The sequence below is a fragment of the Zeus faber genome (assembly GCF_960531495.2).
Source record: "Zeus faber genome assembly, chromosome: 10".
NCBI lineage: Eukaryota > Metazoa > Chordata > Actinopteri > Zeiformes > Zeidae > Zeus > Zeus faber.
In genome coordinates, this window is record NC_137199.1 from 24,829,761 (window position 1) to 24,839,340 (window position 9,580).

The window sequence follows — 9,580 nt, forward strand, 5'->3', positions numbered from 1 at the left end:
CCCCAATGAGCCGCGAGTTTGAGCGCCAGGAGTCTGCCGAATCTTCTCCGTTCCTCTGTCCGCTGATGGTCGGGGAACCGCTGATAAATGACTCAATCTTCAGTTGGGCAAGTGGTGTTTTAGGAATTCTGAATGCTTTCTGCGGGCGTCATTAGTCCCCACATGAACAATGATTTTATCGATCCATGTGTCGTCAGGCAATATCGTATATATCAATATCAATATTTTAAGCGTCTTACCACTAAGGTCTCTTATATCAGAGTCTCCCACCATAAGAGCTTGATCCGAGGGGGGTCCGCGGTTTAGTCCTTTGACTGGATGAGCTTTCTTTTGGACATTTCTCCCTCTGGGATGGCGGACGCCCTTCCTCGTTCTCTCGTGCATCTGGTCAGCAGCCCTCCCTGTTTCCAATCGATGCTGATTTTGTCACGGTTTGAACCCGTCCTGCTGTCGCAGGGTTGGTCTGCCGGTGCCCGGTGTGGAGCGAGAGGCCCTTATCGCTGTTCCGCACTGGACTACAGCTACTACTGCTTCTTGTCCCTGGGCTTCGCTCCCAACTTGCGCCAGGAGGTGGTATTATCTGTAGTCGTAGAGGACGTTGCTCGTACCGGCTCAGTTTTGCCAGGCTTTGGAAAGGTTATTGTGTTATTTATAAACGTATCTTCATTTTGAGCCTGCCTGGCTGTGCAAGGTTTTGTCGGCTCGCTGGCGGGAGACAAAGGTAGTGTGTCGCGAAGTTCCCCAAAAAAACAGTTGCAGTTGTTAAATTGTCAAAATTAAAATTACATTGCCACTGTTGCAGCAGGGGGTAAAAAAAAAAAGCTGCTGAAATTGACCAGAATAGAAGCAAAACTGAGAGCGGAGAGCAAAGCTAGGCACGTGTTCTCCGTGCGAAGGACGGACTAGACAGTTTTATGAATCATTTTCACAACTACAAGTGTAAAGTGAATCTGTCTGTTAGGAGGGCATTTATGTGAGGATGTGAGGATCTAAAAGTAAACTGTATTCCCAATGTTGAGATGTACTGATGCGTCAGGGCCCATTCACAGTGATTCTGTGTTAACACGCATTCAAACTCAACCAATGTAAATCCCACAAACGTCTGTGTAAAGATGTTTACTTGCAGTTTCAAATTTTCAAACAAAAATACAATGAAGTGATTTTGAATTTTTTTTTATAGAAAAAAACGTATTTAATATATTTTATATTATATAAATATATATTCCTCAAAATCTTTATACTGTATTTTGCCACTGAATTGGTGGCCACGTACAGTACCTGCACAGACCACTGGATGGCGTCGGGCGTCTTTAAAGCTTGTATTAAATGCCAGGTTTATTGTACGTCACCATTTCAATCTGAAGTTCATCTTTCTGCTTCACTCTTTATTTCAAGCTATTGTATAGGACCTTGTATTTTATTTTTAGGACTTTTTTTATTTTTATCTTTTACTTTTGGTTGTTGATTGATCTGTTATTTTTAGGTTATATATAATTGTACTTTATCATAAGGTTTAGTGTATATTGCTATATATTTCTTATTGTGCACAGTTAACTGTTAGGTTCATCATATATTTTCCAATGTTTCCCTATATTGTGATTTTATTTTTAATATTTTTATTATATTGCTTTATTATTATTTCACTACTGAGCTGTTGAGACAATGCAATTTCCCTCTTGGGATGAATAAAGTCTCTATCTATCTATGATCTACTGTTGTTCTGCATGTCATTGGGTGAATACTCCAAGTGTCGAAGGTCACCAACACACCAAAGTGCACACCTGGCTGCGATGGAAACCACTGAGTATCCCCCTGGGAGAAGGGGACTTCTGGGGTTGAAAGTGATATTTGCATATTCAGGGTTGAACAACTCGGCTCGGCCCAGAATAGTCTCCTATCCTGTGTCTTCCAGCAGATGTTTGCATCCCCACGGTGATTGATGTCTTCATTATTTCACACTTTACTGTTGTCTCAAAACCATATCATAAACAGTAATATGAATATGGCCAGCTCCGCACCATCATTAACATTAACAGGCTGAAAGTGTTGTAAATAAAAACTGGATAATTCCTGGAGAAAAGGTGTCCCTGTGTGGCCGTTTGTGTGTATGCATTATGTGTATTAGTATTATTATGGGCTGGAACCCTATTGTTTATGCTCGGATTGTTATTATCATTAATCTTCTTGGCATGTTTCAGAGTAAAGGTATCTGAAATAAGAAAACCGCAGTATGCACAGACATGGTTGAGGTCTTGTCGGAACCGGGACGTTTAAGACATCTTGTGGTTTAGGTTTGACCAATATAAATTAACATTTAGAGCAGGAATTAGTGGAAAACCATTCATTTGAGCAGCAGGTCGCGTTGTGACGTCATCATCCGATGGTATATACTGTAGGTCCGGTCCTCTGGGTGCGCGTTCGCGTTGAGAGAGTCGTAGTGTGTAGATCCGGTTGCTTCGCGTAGTATTTACGCTTGTATCCCGACGACAGACCGGAGGAGCCGATGCCACGTTCGATGTAAACTCGGAAAATTGTAACTCACGCTGCATTTCGCAGAACCCGACAGAACCCCGAAAAACTGTCGATACGAAACGATGGTGTGTTTTATGCCGGGATCAGACTATACAATATTTTTTGTCTTTCATGTCAGATTAGGTGATCATGGTGCCATAAATTCTCGCAGTGTCTTGGTCAGGAGACCGATCACCGTTGCACGAGGGAAGGGGTGAATTCATAGGTCGGCGGGTGGAGGGGATCAAGAAGCTACAGAAGCGCTACGTGTGATGCTGGCAGCCTTGCGTTCCGAAATGGAAAATAAAAGAAAGTGTACTGTAGATCCGATCGTTTGGACAGTGTGTGTCGGCAACGGACGTGCAATCTGAACCAGTTCCAGTTTCCACCTCCCCCCGTCTCCCCACGCCACCCGGACGCACTCGGTTCCCTCCGCTTCTCTTCGCCATGTTTACATACGGGTATGTGCACAAGAGAGCACTCTGTCATCCTATCGGTCAACATCAAGGAACGCCCCGTGGGAGTTGACGGACCAGGCAGGAAAATACCAAAAAATCGGATACGCTAGACCTTTCGTCGGGGTGGTCACCGATTATGTCACGCGGCGCTGGAATTGTGTTGGCCACGACAAAATAGGGTCAAAATCAGGCTGAATTTGTGTAGTCTGATCCCGGCATAACGGAAGCTGTCTGCAGCTATATTTAGGGGTCCAGCCCGTAGGGCTGTAAAGAGAAAAGTTCTCTGAATTTTGAAATCTAAAAATATTTGGAACACAAACTCCAGCATAACCTACAAACACGCTTCACGCCTCGTTTGAACTGGTATGTCACAAACACCTTGTAGTTGAAGTTTCATCCAAATCAATCCAACTATGGAGCAGAAATTAGCCAAAAACTGACCAAATCTGATCATCTCACAAACACGGTCCAATGCATTTCTCGCCAAAATATGTCCAACCCAGCTACAACTATCTGGAACACAAACTTCAGCAGAACCTACAAGCACGGTTAAGGTGCAGTTAAGCCGGTATGTCACAAGGATCTCATGGTTTAAATTTCATTCAAATCTTTTCAAATGATGTTTGATATATATGGGGTAATCGATTCAATTGTCTGGGCGCAAAACGCTGAAATACCCTTTTAATCATCTGATCCAAACTGCCCCCGGCGTTTTCACGCACCGCTGCAACTCGCTGACCTGGCGGGGTTAAGGTCCCAAATTGTGCCGTTTGCTTTTATCGCGGCCGCGGTCTCAGAGGACCGGTCCAAAAAAAACAACAGCCCAAAAAAACACTTACGATTTGCACGCGAACGCCCCGCCGCCCACGCCCGCCCGGGGCGTTTAAATAGGAGCCGGCGACTCTGAATCCCGGTTGGAGACGGAGTCGAGCGACCGAGCGGCCATGAGCTTCACGTCCGTCGTCTGCTTCGCGCTGTCCCTCTGGGTCGACGGTGAGGGGACAAACAAATCTGACTCTAAAAAAAAACAAAACCCATTCAATCGGAATAAACCCCGATTGAGTTGAATTCGTCAATGACGTTTGAATCCGTTCCCTCGCAGGGTCTTATGGGCAGCTCGTGTTGACCCAGACCCCGAAGGGCAAGTTGGTCCCTCCGGGTGAGTCGGCCAGCGTCAGCTGTCAGGTCAGCAGTGACGTATACCGAGATTCAAACGGAGATCGGCTGCGCTGGTACCCCCAGGCCCCCGGGGAGCCCCCAAAACTCCTGGCGTATCGGGCAAGCAATCGTCGGTCCGGCGTCCCGACTCGATTCAGCGGGAGCGGATCCGCGAAGGATTTCACGCTCACCATCAGCGGCGTCCGGCCGGAGGATTCCGGGGACGTCTACTGCCAGAGCCGCCACCAGCCCCCGGGCGTCTGGACGTGTGCCCGGTGAAGCGGGCTCGTCCGAAAAAACCTCCCCCGGCGTCACGCACCGGCGCCCACATCCAGCGATTAAGCGACACAGGCGGCAAAGAAAGCAAGGTATTTCATTTGTTTGGGAATACTATCGATAATTGATTGATTATTCATTGCTTTTTTTGTTAAAAGTATTTTTTTTATTCAGGCAAAATGTCTTTCTTTTAATGTTAGATATATTATGTTCAGCGCAAACCTGCATGCCTGAATGCCTCCGGTATTTAAGTGCCACATGTAAATAATAACAATTATTATTATTTTTATTATTATTATTTATTTTATAATTATTATTTTAAAATAAATAATAACAATAAATACATAAATAAAAAAGTAAAACTTTTTAAAATTATAATACATATATTTTTATTGTATTTATTAATTGTATGTATATATTTTCTTTAATTGTATGTATTATATTCATCAAAAATGTTTCTCAAATGCCCCTGTTTTTGTAAACAAAGGCCTCGCAACATATTACTCAAAATATTGAGGGTTTTCATACATTATTTTCACTTTGACAATATTTTGCCTTTTTTTTTTTTTGGCATTAACTGCAGACTCCACTAAAGGACTTTTGAGTGGAAGAATCCTGGCATGCTGTTAAGTGTTTAAAAAGTATGAATAACAAGGCGGTATGTGCAGCCGGCCGGGCCTTACCGCAAAATAACCCCCTTCAGAATGAAATGTCCTCACATATGACAAAACTGTTTACTGATATTAAGGTTCAAGTAGACGTTTCTGCATTCATTTCTTCAAGTCACCCATCACCACTGGCTGGCGTGAGTATCAGCATGCGGACGGAGTGAGACAAGGGAAAACGTGAAACCAAACGGTCGTTATTAAGAAATAATGGACGACCAACCTCGCTGCTCTTGACCAATCAGAACGGAGTATTCCACCGTGTAATAACTCCAGATAAAAACCAGTTGAATTGAATGAGGAGATCTTTATTGTCTTTATTGTCTGAAACAAAGGAGGTTATGGCTCGGCCTATGAAGGGATTAATACACAAGTGGAGGTGGTCGCCATAGCAACGGGTGGTGGTCTCAGCAGTGTTGGCGGCTGAGGCTCTGGGTGAGGGGGGTCTGGGACCCCCGCTGGGCCCGGCAGGTCACCCGCTCCGCCGCCGCCCACTCCTGGGTGCTGACGGTCAGGGTGCTGGTCCAGTGGTACAGGTTGCCTCTGCCCGCCTGCGGTGTCACAGGGGTCACGGCGCTGGCAGCCGTCACGCCGTTGGCGGGGCAACCGTCCAGCGTCCAGCTCAGCTTCCAGTCGGACGGGAAGCCGGCGTCCCCCAGGCAGGTCTGTGTGGCGGACCCCGCCACTGAGGCCAGCTTCTCTGAGGAGGGCGGCAGGACGGTCAGGGTGGGCGGGCGGGCGTTCACCTGGAGACACGGACAGAGGAAGACAGGATGGAGGGAGGGATGGTCGAAGGAGGGAGGGAGGGACGGAAGGATGGATGGATGGATGGACAGATGGAAGGAGTGAGGGAGGGACGGAAGGATGGATGGATGGATGGATGGAAGGAGGGAGGGAGGGAGGGAGGGATGGAAAGATTAAATTGCAGCAAAACATAGGCAATAATAAGAATAAAGTAATAAGAATAAAAATAGACAATAGAAAATGACAATATGCAATAAATCTTATCTAATCTAAGATAAATATAAAGTAGAATAATATCAAGCAACGTAAAGTTCATCCATCATGTCGTTTTTGTGCCTTATTTGGTCTGAGCAAAAGTTATTAAAAAAAATATATAGATTCCTATCAAAGGAAAAATGAAAAGTAAATATAAAAATAAAACAATAATAAATAAATGAGTAAGGGGCACTTACTTCCGAGACCGAGTCGGGTGCCGCTACCGAACGTCCCACAGTGGAAGGTCCTCATTCAGCAGCTGCACAAAAACCTCATCGTCCTCATTCATTCGGACTATGCAGTTGCATAGGGCCCCCGAAGCCGCCAGGAGGCCCTCAAGCTGCCATTAGAGCCTTTTATTTATTTATTTTTTTAAATTAAAATAGCCAAATGTATTCATTCAACCTTATTTATGTTAGTTCTTTGTTTATTACTATTTTCCGTGGGTTTAAAGTGCTGCGGTCAACTTGAGATGTTTAATTTCAATTTGAGAGCGAAAAAAAAGTTTTTCCACTAATCTAGCTTCTTTTCCTCTTAAAGTGCAAAGTCAAAAGTCAAATTTTAACAACATTTTGCCCCCCAAAAGCTAGAAACAGCCCTGTCATAAAGTGTTCTGTTCAAAATGAGGCACAAAGAAAAAACTGAAAAATCAGTTTATTTGTTTAATTTCTGCTTTGTGTGTGTGTGTGTGTGTGTGTGTGTGTGTGTGTATATATATATATATATATATATATATATATATATATATATATATATATTTATTATTATTATTATTATTATTATTATTATTTTTTTTTTTTTTTTTAATTCTTTACAACGTTGTGTTTTCTCCGTGTTTTCATTGTTTGAATCTTAATATCTGGCCATAAATAGGAAAGGTTCTTTGAAAATGTGATTAGTTCGACGTTACAGATATAAACTGTGGCTCAGCAGTGACACCTACTGGTTAAAATCGACTGGCTTGTGTGCAAGTCTAATAGTGTGTGTGTGTGTGTGTGTGTGTGTGTGTGTGTGTGTGTGTGTGTGTGTGTGTGTGTGTGTGTGTGTGTGTGTGTGTGTGTGTGTGTCTATGTGTGTGCGTGCGTTTTTGTGTGTGCGTGTGGTGAAGCAGCTGCTCAGCAGGCCATTCTACTTCCTGCTGCCCTGTGGGAGCGTCCTGAACTTCCAACTCCTTCATCGTCCTCCTCACCTTCGAAGCCGAGTACATGGAGCAGCAGTTCCGACAGTCTGTGTCCAGAGCAAACATCCTCGTTGGTAAAGACACAAAGTCCGGATGAACCAAAACCGTCTGAAACAGGGACGATATCTCTGCTGGACAGGTGAGGGATAGACAGAATCCCTTACATTTGAGTGGGATATTTATTTCTGAACCACTTGTAATAAAACAAAAATAAAAATAAAGATTTATATTTATTCAATCCATTTTTCATAGGTATAGACGTCTAACATTGTTTCTGCGTGTGGTAACGTGTTTAGTGGGGTTGTTTTAATAGCCTATTAATGGGATTTCACAATGAAGCCTTTGGCTGCCTCGTCTTTTTAGAACCAGCCCGACCAGTACATTCAAGGCACCTCAGAGGAGCCTACGCATCATGAGAAGTTGGAGCTCTTGTGGGGAGAAAGAGCACAACAGAGCCCAACCACAACATCTGGGGGGCCCTTCTAGGTTCAAATCCCTTTTTTCTAAAGTAGACTTGACTCTAGGGCAGGGGTGTCAAACTCATTTTCACCGAGGGCCACATCAGCATAATGGTCGCCCTCAAAGGGCCAGATGTAACTTTGAGGCAGTATAAATGTAGCTAAATGTAATGTAAAATAAATGAAACTACTCCTTAATGTTAAATAACTCTGGATTTTTATTATTCAACTTACAAATATTACATATATATTTGCATAAATGTAAAAATAAATGTTTGCTTGTTGCTCAGTTACAACATTAATCCTTTTAATTTGTCAGCTTATGAAACCCACATTACTCCATCAATCAACGATCAAACTATCCAAGTGAATAAGGGTAAATAACAAGTTATGACATTAACTTTGATCAAAACCTTTTTGTCATATTTGAGAGGGGCAGTGTGTCAATGTCTGGTTTCAGGTCTTGTGCTGAGGCAATCCGTAGAACCGCATGGAGGTTGTCATCAGTGATGCGTGATCTGTGCTCGGTCTTGTTTGGATTCATGATTGAAAACATCAGCTCGCACAGATCGGTGCTCCCGAACATAGACAGAACACAGGCAGCATGAAGTCGAAGCTGTGGCATCAAACCAGGGGGCAGTTGACGGTAAAAGTCCTCAATTGCAGCATCCTGGAACTTTGCTCTCAGGCCACTATCGCTTTGAAGCTCCATTAACTCCATCTGAAGATGTTGGGGTGCAGTGCAGACGTCGGTGGTGAAAGGATTGGCAAAGATGGCAGAGCCTGAGTGCTGTGCTATAACGCGATCAAACTCATTCATTAAGCGGCTCAGTTTGGTAGCCAAATGAAGGTCACTGTTTTCATGACTGTGGTCACGATATCATTCATCTCCAGCACCTTCCCACACAAAGCTTCTTTATGGATAATGCAATAATACGTCATCAGAGGCGTGTGACAGTTGCTTTTATGCATTTTCTCCTTCATTCGTCCAACAAAGCCCGCTTTTCCTCCACACATTGCAGGCGCACCGTCTGTAGTTAATCCCACCAACTTCTCCCAGGGCAATGCATTTTTACTTACGGACTTCTCCAACGCATCGAAAATGTCCCGTCCTGTTGTGGTGCCATGCATGGCAGCTACATCCGACAGCTCCTCAGTGACAGAAAGGTCCGACTTGACGCCTCTAATAAAAATGGATAGCTGCGCTGTATCCGTGTTGTCTGTGCATCAAGAGCTGATGAAAAAGCTATGTAGCTGCGTGTCTCTTCGGCCAGCTGTGTTGCCAGGTCTCCTGCTAGTTCCTTAACCCCGTCCGTGATGGTGTTTCTTGATAAACTGACATTTTTAAAAGTCTGTAACTGGTCAGGACACAGCTGCTCACAGACCTTCAGCGTGCGCTGCTTCAAAAATGCACCCTCTGAAAAAGGCTTTGCAGCGCGGGCAATTTCTTCAGCCACAATAAAGCTAGCTTTCACTGCCGCATTGTTTTTTGTGGCTCTCTTGAACGCATCCTGCTGCGATCGCAATTTGCCTTTTAATTCTTGCACCATTTGTTGTTTTTCTTGAAGGCTCACTTTGGCATACTTAGCTCCGTGTTTGGTGTCAAAATGCCGACGTAGATTGTACTCTTTGACAACCGCCACTGCCTCATAACATAAAAGACATACCGGTTTTTCTCCTTGAAGCACAAACATATATTCGCCTTCCCATCTTTCTTGAAACAGCCTTCCATCTGCATCAATTTTTCTCTTCCTGGACATTTTGGGACCATTGTTTGTATTTCTTCATTCGGAAAATGGCACTGATGTGGAAACACTGCAATCTAGTGGTGGGATGCCGTCACTTCACGGGTAACATGATTGGCATGATCGGCAT

The 9,580-nt window shown here is 44.1% G+C and overlaps 1 gene segment (V, D, J or C); it reads left to right on the forward strand.

Moving 5' to 3' along the window:
- The first annotated feature begins 3,913 nt into the window (after positions 1 to 3,913).
- LOC307235961 (immunoglobulin kappa variable 4-1-like) lies at positions 3,914 to 4,406 on the forward strand. The segment is given in 2 exons: positions 3,914 to 3,962; positions 4,072 to 4,406.
- Positions 4,407 to 9,580: the final 5,174 nt, after the last annotated feature.